The sequence below is a fragment of the Rhynchophorus ferrugineus genome, unplaced genomic scaffold (assembly GCF_030347505.1).
Source record: "Rhynchophorus ferrugineus isolate W39M unplaced genomic scaffold, kcgeb_rfMv2 rfM1, whole genome shotgun sequence".
Classification (NCBI taxonomy): domain Eukaryota; kingdom Metazoa; phylum Arthropoda; class Insecta; order Coleoptera; family Curculionidae; genus Rhynchophorus; species Rhynchophorus ferrugineus.
Genome location: NW_027472580.1, coordinates 41,827,330 through 41,839,262, shown reverse-complemented (window position 1 = coordinate 41,839,262; position 11,933 = coordinate 41,827,330).

Here is an 11,933-nt window from a genome sequence, read left to right as displayed (position 1 = left end):
TGTTCGCCGTTTGCGTGTCTTGTTGATAGCAGATATCCCCCGGGGTTGTATTAATTACTTACCGTTCAAGATAAAACTAAACCTCGATTTATAACGTGCATTTAACTGTGCGTCCGCTAAACATTCTGCAACGGTCTGACAAGTTTCGCCAGCGATGTTGCACGACTCGTTTTACTCATCGACAAATATCATTGGCGTGTTGTTCAGGTTCGTATAATCATAGAAATATTTATAGAACAATATTTTTAACAAAAAATGTAACCGACTTCAAAACATAAATAAGGAACTCACTAAAAAGTAAAAAATAATCAAACTTAGATTTTTAACACAAAAAGACGTTTTAAAACAAAATATATTCATGTCGGCTTGGTTAGCACAGTCGTAAAGGCGACAGGATGGTTCACCTACTGTTGCAATGGTCGGGGGTTCGAATCCTGCTGGGGCATAGTCGTAAATTTATGTTTGTGATTCTCCTAGGCAAAATTACACAAGAAAAGTATCGAATTTTTGTTTGGAATGGGAAAGTGGAAAATGAAGAACTGGAACGAAAACATTTTGACATATGTATCATACATTTGTTTTGATATTTCAATGATACTACATTATATGTAACTATAATATCACACAAGTCCAGCCGATGGAGAGTAGTGACGATTTGGTGAAACATAATCAAAATCCTGCAGCGCTAACAATAGTGTATTGATTGAAAGGAAGACCGAACGTTAGATATGAACTAATGGTGATGTGAAAATTATCAACTTATCTGCTCTAAATTTGTCTAGATCAAACTTGGAGCAAGTTATTTCTGCATGACTAGATAGTTGATATATATAGCGTAATAATTTTACCCCAAATTAAACTAGAGGTCTTTTTGGTATCCATGGAATAAGTTTACTTGACTACTTATATTGGGCCTAAAAGCACATTAGATTTAGAAATTTAGATTTAACCCTACAAAGCTGGCAGTATTGCGATTCGAACTATTGCTGTTATGCTATAAACTGTTATCTTAATTACTAAATACAACTTAAGTGATTGTTGACTCAATATCAAATACAATTTTCCGTCTCAACGGCAAGTGAGAGAGCCCAAGCACAACCGACGACTCGTTCATCGATTAAGTACCAGCCACACCTCCGAAAATTTTCAGCCCAGTACCAGAACCCTGTCGGAAACCGGAATCAGGACATCTTGAAAGAGGCCGCCGGAAAGACGTCAATTACAGGTTAGAGTTTAGATAATGGTCATCGATTGATATACGCATTCTTTTATTCTAATATTATCCGGGTATCGTCCCAACATATAATGAACTAATATGTTTCAATACCATATTCAAACTTTCTTGATTGTTCAACATTCGAGCTTTACTGTTTATAATATTCTTAAATTTAATTTAAGAATTTATCTTGGATAACATTATCATTTCGGTTGTTTAAATTATTACATATCTCTCTTAATAATAACTATAGCGAATCTTAATAATAATAACTTTATAGTTATTCTAAGCATAAATAAACAACAATGGATAATCGACGAATCATAAAGCAACGGATATCTACTGACATCTAAATCTAATTGAAATTATTCAATTAGACTATACGATCCTAAATAACACGTACAATACTTAAATTTAACACAACTTTATACGATTTTCCTTTAAAAACTTTTGAGGACTGGAGTTTTAATTGACAAAAACTGACAATTATTATTTTGACAAAATTTAATGGTCGGCCTACGCATTTTTATCGGTTTGTTGTTAACTTATAAAAAGTGTAACGCTTTTTTATTTTAAAATACAAGTCATTAATTACAGTGAAAATTCAAGATGTGGTGTAATATGTGTCGTATAAGTTACGCCTTGTAATCTATAGTCTGTTCGAAGTTTATTTGTATATGCGTCATCGAAATTTGTGACGTGAACACGTCGCAATGTGGTCGCATCAACTTTGAGTTTTAGTTCAGTTTGGCTTTGACATACAACAAAATTCTAATCTAAATAAAATAATAAAATAAAAATGCTGTTTTCAAATATAATTTATTTTAACATTATAGTACCTCTAATATATTATCGAAGGACCTAAAACCACAATAAAGAACACAGGTACAATAGTTTGTAGGTTAGAGTTCGAGAGGTAGAGTTCTAGGCAGGTATTTTAGTTTCAATTTAAGTAGTGGTATACTCCTGGAGGCCTAATCCACTTAATTAACAATTGTATATTAAAGTGATGTATTTTATTTTAATTCGAGAGCATATTTATCTTTATCACTTCGATGGTGTGTTTACTTGTCAAGTCGTCTTGATATCACTGTATAGTTTATTTCTTTTACTATTACCCGTGCGAACCATTCTTGATAAAATTAATCACTGAACTCTGCCTAATGCATTTACCATATCTACGAAATAGTTAGTATTCATTCTCTCCTCATACACTTTAATCTAATGTTCATGTTTAGTTCCGTACAATTACAATCATATCTGTGCACACAAAGCTTTCACGCCCTACAATACCATTTTTAGTAGTTACATTATATTAATTATATGCATACCTTTAGTTGTATTCACTGTTATCAGTCTGTCTCAAGAATTTATAACATTGCACATCATTATCACATATCGTGAAAGTTTCCTTTAGTCACTTTCACTTTCAGAGTCACTTTCCAAATCAGTCACTAAACTGTTAATTTCCAATTTGTCTAAATATGTTCACGGTCCACCATTTACCAATTACTTCCTCTGTATAATCGAGTTCACCCAAACCGATTTCTACCTTTTGCCATCAGTTTTTGTTGTTTTACCCTTTTTTGTCATTGTCTTGCCAACAGTTCCCCAATGAACTATTTTAAAATATCCAAGTTTCATCAAGATAAACAAATGCAAATTTATTTTCCTTGATTTTATTGTACGCCTACAAAAATTTAATTATTTTTAAGGCAATGCCTGGAATTTCCATTAGACCTCTTCGAGGGTTATCTTTACGCCATTTAAATCCTATGCCCTGTAAGAGTGTATGAAGGGATATCTTACATCCCTTAAAAAGATCTATGTCCCCAACTCTTTTATGTATACTTTCCAGCCGATCAATTTTCGCTGAAATAATTTTACTAAATTATGTTTATATCTATAAAATAGTTTGTGTACTCACTCTTCTTATGCATTTCGTATATTTGATGTCGAATAAAACCAATATCGAGATGGTAAATATTCGTCACCCACTTTGTATATACATGGGTTTTCTTGGTTGAATCTAACTTATGTTTCTGTATTTTGTAAAGGATGTTATTCGCAGTACCCACACTATTCAGCGCAGCAACAACATGCTAGAAAACATTCAAAAATCAAATTATTTTGTTCATACTAGTTCTAAATTAGAATCTAGTTCAGAATTCGGATATTTTAATGAAACTGCTTTCCTTGACAATTACTTTTTATATTTCATGACATTATCATTTTCGTATTATCCTTACTGATGCTATTAACTCGACTTTTCGTAATAAACTCGATAGCAATGATTTATAATCGTTTCATAAGCAATGAAGCTTTCAACTGTTATCTCAAGTACTCACCAGTTTCACTAAAAATGCATCCCGTAAGAGTGATAGTGCTGGAGCTGATACAGTTGCGACAGTATCAGTTATTGTCAATGGTGCGTTGTGATGCAACTTCATATGAGATTTAGGCTTGCTTAATGTTGCTAAATAAATATTTCCGGTTCTCACTTATAAAAGACAATTCTTGGATATCCCCCTAACTTTGATATTCAATATATTACTCCTTAATATAGTTCTTTAATAAAAGAATTACACCAAAGCCGATAATATAATTTAAAAATTCATCGCGTAAAAAGAATTTCTAATAAAATATGATATGAATAATCAGATGGTACGTTGAACTAGTAGATCGGGAAATAATAAAAACCATTTTTACGGCGGACCGTCGGAGTAGAAAAATTGGAAATATTTTAGCGCCTCCGACATTCATACGGAGATCTATTTAAATTCTTTTCGTAATTTCGTAGGAAATTTTATTGCTTCGCGAACAACACGCTTTGAAATTGGATATAAATCAAATATTCTGTTTGGTTCACATACAATGTAAAAATTGAAAAACTTATTCGTTACTAGTGACTGTCAAAAATGGATGTTTTTAAATCCCCCATCCATCAAAATAAATGAGTTTTTTCTGGCGAGGGCGAAACCGGTAAAAATAAAAAAATTTAAATATATTTAACCTATATTTGCAATTTATCAAACTTTTTACAGCTAATTGGACTAATCTGATTTATGTATAATACAGTATATATAGTATATATGTTATAGAATTTGCTATATATATATATATATATATATATATATATATAGCATATAAGGCGTTAAAAAATAAAATATAATATTACGGACCTGACTATCGCGGTCATATACAAATCCCATCTGTTTTAAGATCACCTGAATGATGAACGACTGAGATGGGACTTGTCTGTTTCCTAATAGATAAAAGCCATAAGTGTCGTTTTCATCAATATTACCATTCAACAACACGCCTTTTTTTCTTTGAATAAAGCAGTTTTTAAAATAAATTAATAGTATTAATAAAGTAAATTTTTCTATTTTCGAAACCCTTTCCAATATTATGACTTATAAGGGGACAACTGAAAAGTCTCCGGCCTGGCATATAGATGGCGCTACTATAATTACCATATGTTTTTTAGTTAGCCCTAGCCCTTAAAAGATTCGTGTATAAATTTGACAGCTCTCGAATCATTAGTTAGTGAATTATCTTTATTATTATTAACATTTGTTATTGTGAAAAAAATGGATAAAAAGGTATTTCGCGTGCGGATAAAATATTGCTTTTCGATGGAAAAATATATAGTTGAACCAAAAACTCGTGTTTCCGGACACTGTCCCAGGAAAATTAACCATCAAGGATTGGTATGCTAAGTTTAGACGTGGTGAAATGAGCACCGATGACGGTGAACGCAGTGGACGCCTAAAAGAGGTTGTTACCGACGAAAACATTTTTAAAAATCCACAAAATGATTTTGAATGGCCGTAAATTGAATTTAATCAAATAGCAGATACTGTGGACGTATCAACTTAACGTGTACGTCATATCATTCACGAATATTTGGGTATGAGAAAGCTCTGTGCAAAGTGGGAGCCACGCGAACTCACTTTTGACCAGAAACAACGACCAGTTAATTATTAGAAGGAGTATTTGAAGATAATCAAGCGAAATAAACTCGAGTTTTTGCATCGATATGTGATAATGCATGAAACATGGCTCCATCATTTCACTCCGAAGTCCAATCGACAGTAATCCGAGTGAGATTAAAATAATAATTAAGGTTTGATGATAAACCTCCTGTGCGAATCAATTCATTGTTGAGCCTCGCCAGGAGAAGTTCATATAACTTACTTTTAACGTCGTGCAGGCATATTGGTGGAAATTATGATTTATTCTTTAAGGATTTTTGACCTTCCTGAAGAAATAATAGTTTCCTTCATTTTTATTCGTCCAGGAACCTGTAGAGTCTAAATTAGTCATCCAAAAAGAGGAAGCTTTAAATTTTGATGTTTTTGGACCTCCATAGAGTAAATCCATTTGGATTCAATGAATTTACGCCCGTTTTTGTGTTTTCCAAAAATTTCTAAAATTATCTTTAGACCTATCTGCTTCTGTTTGGATTCATCTATATAACTAACATCTATAAATCCCAAACTAATATTCCTGACTACTGACTAACTCTTGATCATACTACCTCGTTACTAACTTTGTTCTGAAAAACTTTTGCTTTTCGCGCAACATCTCAGTTATTGCATTCCGTATGTCCATATAAATTTCAATACTTAATTGTACATTAACAATTAATTAAGTACTGATAGTTGTGTTCTTTCAATTAATCATTGCATTTGCCTATATTTGATGAATTTCAGTTCTTTCCTTTTCTTTATTACACGTTCCTTCTAGCAACGTTTTGCATCAAAATTCATTTCGAGATATTTAGCGGTGTTGCTATATGGATTGATATTGTTTGTGGAGTATTATTTATTCTTGTTGATGCTTGTCTGCTCGGACTATACATTAACTGAACATGGACAGACGTACTTCAGTTAAATATTATTTTCCAGGTTTGAGATCAGTAATTTATATTTTCTCTTGTTTGATATAATTTTCGTGTGACTTTCTCGCTATTAAATATTCTCCAGTATTCATCAGCAAATGTAGACATCGTGATATTTTCCATTTGTGGTATATAACATGTTTAGAGTAGCTAAATAATTGGCTCCAATATACTTCTTTGTGATACAGCTGCTTTTTTTTATTGTAGAGTAGGCTTTTTTTATTTGTCATTCTGTTTATAATAAGTAAGATTTTAATAGTTCAATGTGTTGCCTCGGTAACATTTTCTGTACCTTATGAACAAGGTCGTCATGCCATACCTTATCGAAGACTTGTGTTACATTTAAGAATATAGCTGAATTGTACGCACCTGGTCAATTTTTTAATGCTAAGGGTTTATCGGGTGTGGACCTACTGTTTAACGAGAGCGTAAATCCTGAGCCGGTATTCCTCACTCTCTGGTCACCAACTTTCAGACTATGTGAGAAAACACCTGGTCATACCCAGCCTGATTACCGACGCGACCAGGGGTTACAATCTTAATTTTAGTTACAAACATAAAGTAGATCTGCGCACTGGCAGGATTACTACATCTACCTAACCAGCTTCGAAAAGATGTTGTCTAAGTACTTTTTGCAGAGCTAAACCAGGTGAACAGGGCAGTTGTAGAAATTATCAGATATTTAATTGAAAAAGTTGCCACTCTCCCATTGCCGTATAGGAAGGCAGGCTTCCATGATGTCAGAAAGATGAGTTATCGTTCCACAATTCTGATACCATATCAAAAATAATATTCCATGTGAACTCATCAGTATGTCGGATGAAGTTCATGCGGTTAACACGACTTACACATTTTATTTCAGTTGATTATAATACATTAATATAACATATGATTGTGTAGTGATTTAGAGAACTAGTTTTTCGCCCAATCACACTTTATAATGGTTGTCGAATTTTTACTGCTGTTAACTACAACATTATTAGTATTCGAAATAACAACATTAAATGTTTTAATTGACACGTATTTTAACACGTATTCAATTGAAAATATTATGATTGTAAGATAATATAATTTGGTTCGCTTAATATGAAAATAACCAGATACGCTTATTAATATAAGCATAATACATGTTATAACACACTTCCAGGTACATTATTACTCAATTGCACCCACTGAAAAAAACTAATAAGTTCTATTTATTTTTGATTAATTGTCTCAGATATTGATAATAGAACTAAATAAATAGTCGTTTATATGTAATTGATAATCGAAAATAGATCTAGATTATAGGCAATCATATTTAATCTCATGTATCAAAACAGTGTTAAATTAGGAAATGGTAAAGCATTTTTAAGGAGTTCTACTTAGATGTCGACATAATATTACATATAAGTTTCTAATCTCTGAAATTTCCTTTATCGCAATCCTTAATATAAAATATATTTTTTTAAAATATTATTCGAATAAAGTGTTAATAATTGTATCTTATATAGTGTTAAATAGCTTTTTCCCTAGGATAACTACAGTTATATGTAGTGCTGCAGAAATAATAATAATTGTTTCCTGGTCATAATGTGCCGCTATCATTAAAAGTAGTTTTAATACAATAAATTATTTTGACTTTTCTTCAGATTGAAGTTGGGCACATATCAAATTACACCGCAATATTTCTCATATATCTACAATTCTCTAGAGCTCTACTTTTATACTTCCATATTTTATATTGCTTAATATTTATATTTCACCTTCGGATATGTCTTAAATGCTAAATAATGACCATTTGACCTTTATGAAATGTTTAGTTAATAATTCCAGGATGTTTTCCTAAAAGGATATGCTCTATTTTGTATGATTTGTCCCAGTTGAGTAAATATGACCCTTTTAAATATTCAGAATATACTGTCGTTCAGCTATGACATTGATATTAGGTATTAGAATAATCGTAAACGTTAGTAACTATGTAAACAGCTAAAACTTGTGTAATTATACTAAATGATGAAAACTTCTCGACTTAATTTTGAAAATTGTATATCGAATACTAAAAAAACTGAACGATATCTACGCCAATGGACATTTTATTCCTTTATTTCGAGACTTTACGTGGTATATCCATTGGAGCGCCAGTTTTAAATTGATTAGTTCGTTAGGAAAAGGGAAAGACGTTGACAGTGAATAAGGAAGCTGTAATTATGTATGCAAGGGTTGGTTTACTTCGTCGATATTTGCATTTTGTTTACCTTGAATAATTACGTATAGCAGTAAAAGTTCATTAGGAAAAATTAAAGAGATTTATTTATATGTGGTATAATTGATGGATTGAAAAATGTTATGTATAATGTTAAGTATAAAACCCGAACTCATTATCAATAATTATAATACATTGTTCTTGGTTATTAACACATACATTTTATGTTTAATTATTTCCAATTTTCAATATTTCCTTTAATTATTTATCATAATTATTTCTACTAATGTTCCTTTTTGTATTTTGACTTTAGCTGTCTATAATTCAGTACATTAATGTCTGTATGAATATATTTTTCCATATTTTTACTTTATTGATTTTTATCTCATTTAGTGGTGCAGCATGTAAACGAAGTGTAGCGACTGCTACAACCCTTTATTCTACCATGCATTCACCCACAGCAAGTTCAAAGTTTCGCAACGCAGGTGGATTGATACGATGCGATTCCCAAATATATAAGACCACCATGACGACTTCTCGCTCTCTTTTCTTTTCTCTATACTCTTGTAGCAGTACCACTTCTACAGTGATACCGGACTTCCTTTACATTAACCTAATATACTGTCAATTTTCCCATTGACCACATGTATCATTTAATATCGTAATACACAAGTTTTACTCAGCCAATATTTTCAGTTATCGTGCGAATTCCTTCCACAAAATAGTAGTAAGTATTCGGACAAACAATCGCATCGACTGCCACACATTCCGACCGACCATTCTTACAGTACGAGCATTCTTACAAAAGCATCTTCAACGAATGAGGTGATGGAATATAATTCTATTTCAGTTACAATTAAGATAGATGAAGAGGTATAATATCCAACCTCAATTCTCACAGAGATTTCCAGTAGAAACATCCGACTTGTTAGGATTAATTTGGTTAGTTAGCATACGTTTCTGTCGGTAGTATTGTCGTTTTCGAAAATGATTTGAATTACTGAATGGTCTGAGAAATCAAAATATTAGACGTGGATAAGAAAACAATAATTAATATTTAAATACAAAATGGAGGTTTTATTTTCTGAGTAGATTGTTATAGTAGAATCTTTCTAGGATACTTTGCCGGTCGATTCTTCTACCTTTTCCAAAACTGCCTGGCAAACAAGCATATGTTCATTCAGTATTGTTTATGTTACAAAATATTCATAAAACATGTATTTTAAACCTTTTTTTAAACAATTTTCATTTTAATTAATGTACTTAATGGGTAACATTAAATAATTAATGCTCCTGCACTTATATTTAATATTTTGGTTACTTCGAGGTTTGTTCGAGATTGTATTTGACAGAAAGAAAACTCTCTATTTAAGCATATTGGATTTTTGTTAATACTTCAACAATTTTGGGTCAATACATCTACCTGGTCTCTGTTTCATCGAGTAATACAAAAGGGTTGAAAATATTTCTAAATATGCGATTTCATATCTAATATTCATTTAAAAAGTACACTAAATCTTTTTATATTTTTATTGCTTATTCCACAAATTGGAAATGTTGGTTTGATAAACAAGTATACCCAAGAGATTGACAAAATAACATGAGATATATACAATATGTATTTACTAAAAAGGTGATAAGCCATCATTTATTTCTAACAGCTGCAATTCTTCGCAAAAGAGTTTCCAAAGGAACTTTCCTATTCTTGTAACAAAGCATTCGCCAATTGCTTCAATTTTATTGTTGATAGAAATCAACTCCTTACTCTCTTTCCATAAGGCTCTAAAATTCCCCATAAGGGTTCAACTATATTGAAGTCTCGCTATTGTACTGCTCAGAGAACATGATTGATGATATTCTGATGCACCCCAAGCTAGAATATTTTTGATTATTTATCGGCGTTGATCATGTTGATCACATGTTGGTTATCATGATATGTTAGATATGACACTGTTTTTGTTCAAACAGTATTACTCAAGTGATTTTTGAGTTCTGCTCTCACGTTTTCCGCGATATATTTTTTGTCTCATAACCATCCTTTTCCATGGAATCTAGATTAATTTGAATGTCGTTCTCTGTTAACTCGTGTACTGTTCACTATTTCACCTAACTGGTGATGTTTTACCATGGTTTTCGTATTATCACTACCAACAATACTGTCGCTCGTGAAACGTTAAGCAATTTGACCATTTTCGTTACAGACGTACCTACCAAAAACCAACGATTTGCTCTCTTTTGAAGTCTGCAAGATCATACATTTTCTTGATCGCCTGTTTTAATGCGTGTAATACGCTGAAATATAACCTACAAGACTTGACCTGTAAACTGACCAATATGTACGCGTCGCATTATAATCCATAATGAAGTTTAAAATACCAATATTAAAACCTTCTTATTTAGTTAATATACACGAACTCATTTTGGAGGCGAATTACTGGTTCCACGTCATCCCTTAACATCGCTCCATTCTGAGCCAGAAATATGGTGGTAAACCTGAATCTCATCTACAGTAATGACGATATTTGAAATAAAATTTAACGTAGCATTTTAATATAATTTTATCCCATTGTTTGCAAATTGCATCTATATAGTCTATCTAAAACATCACTGAACTCGCCTCATCAAGATAAATAATGTATTGCCTATTGCAGTTTGTAAATTTGTTTTAATACCAGACAGCATTTTCCCTCTCATTTTATTTTAGTTAAAAAGAGATACAGTGCTCTGTGATACGTCCGAACATGTAACATAATTAGTCTACATTAGTCACCCGGTTGCAAAATTTCTCAAAACATTAGTGATAGTAAGAGGCTATACACCGACAAATGTTTTGACATTTGATTATATATTATTGTTTATGCTATAAGATTATTATTTAAATTTGTATATCTAGGCTCGGCAAAGCCCTAATAAAAAGAGAGTGACAAGAAAAGCAGGTAAAAAAGCTAAACGTTACAGTAACAATTGATTAGGTTTGGTTAGATTAAGTCAATTAAGAACTTAGGGATTGACTTGAACACTGACTCAGTGACTCAGCAAGTGATATTGAGTAAACGAAACCATCGGGATATGTGTTTATGATGCTGACAATTACTTAGACAGGGTGACGAGAATGAAAACAACTATAGATATGTATAAATTAATAGCATATAATAGTAGAAAATCCTATTACAGTGTGTGAACAATTTGTGCGCAGATATTTTTGTAATTGTTCAGAATTATACATTAGCAGTAACTTAGAATTTATGATGATGAATACTAACTGTTTTGTAGATATGGCAAGTGCATTAGTGAGATTGCAGTGATTACATCGAATTTTTCTAAGAATAGTGTACACAGGTAATAACAGAATATACTAAAGAGAAATACACTGATATTAAAATTGCTTGATAAGGAATCACAGCAACGAAGGTAACAAGGGCTAAACGTAAAAAGGTAAATATGCTGTCTAATGAAGGTAGAATACATTACTTAGATATACAGTTGTTAATAGGTAGATTAGGCCTCCAGGGAATACCACTACATAAAAAAACGCCTAGAACTTTGTTGCGTCTTTATATGTAAAGATGTTTTTTGCGTCTTTGTATGTTTGTCAACCTGCAAACTATTATGGCTATATAATTAAT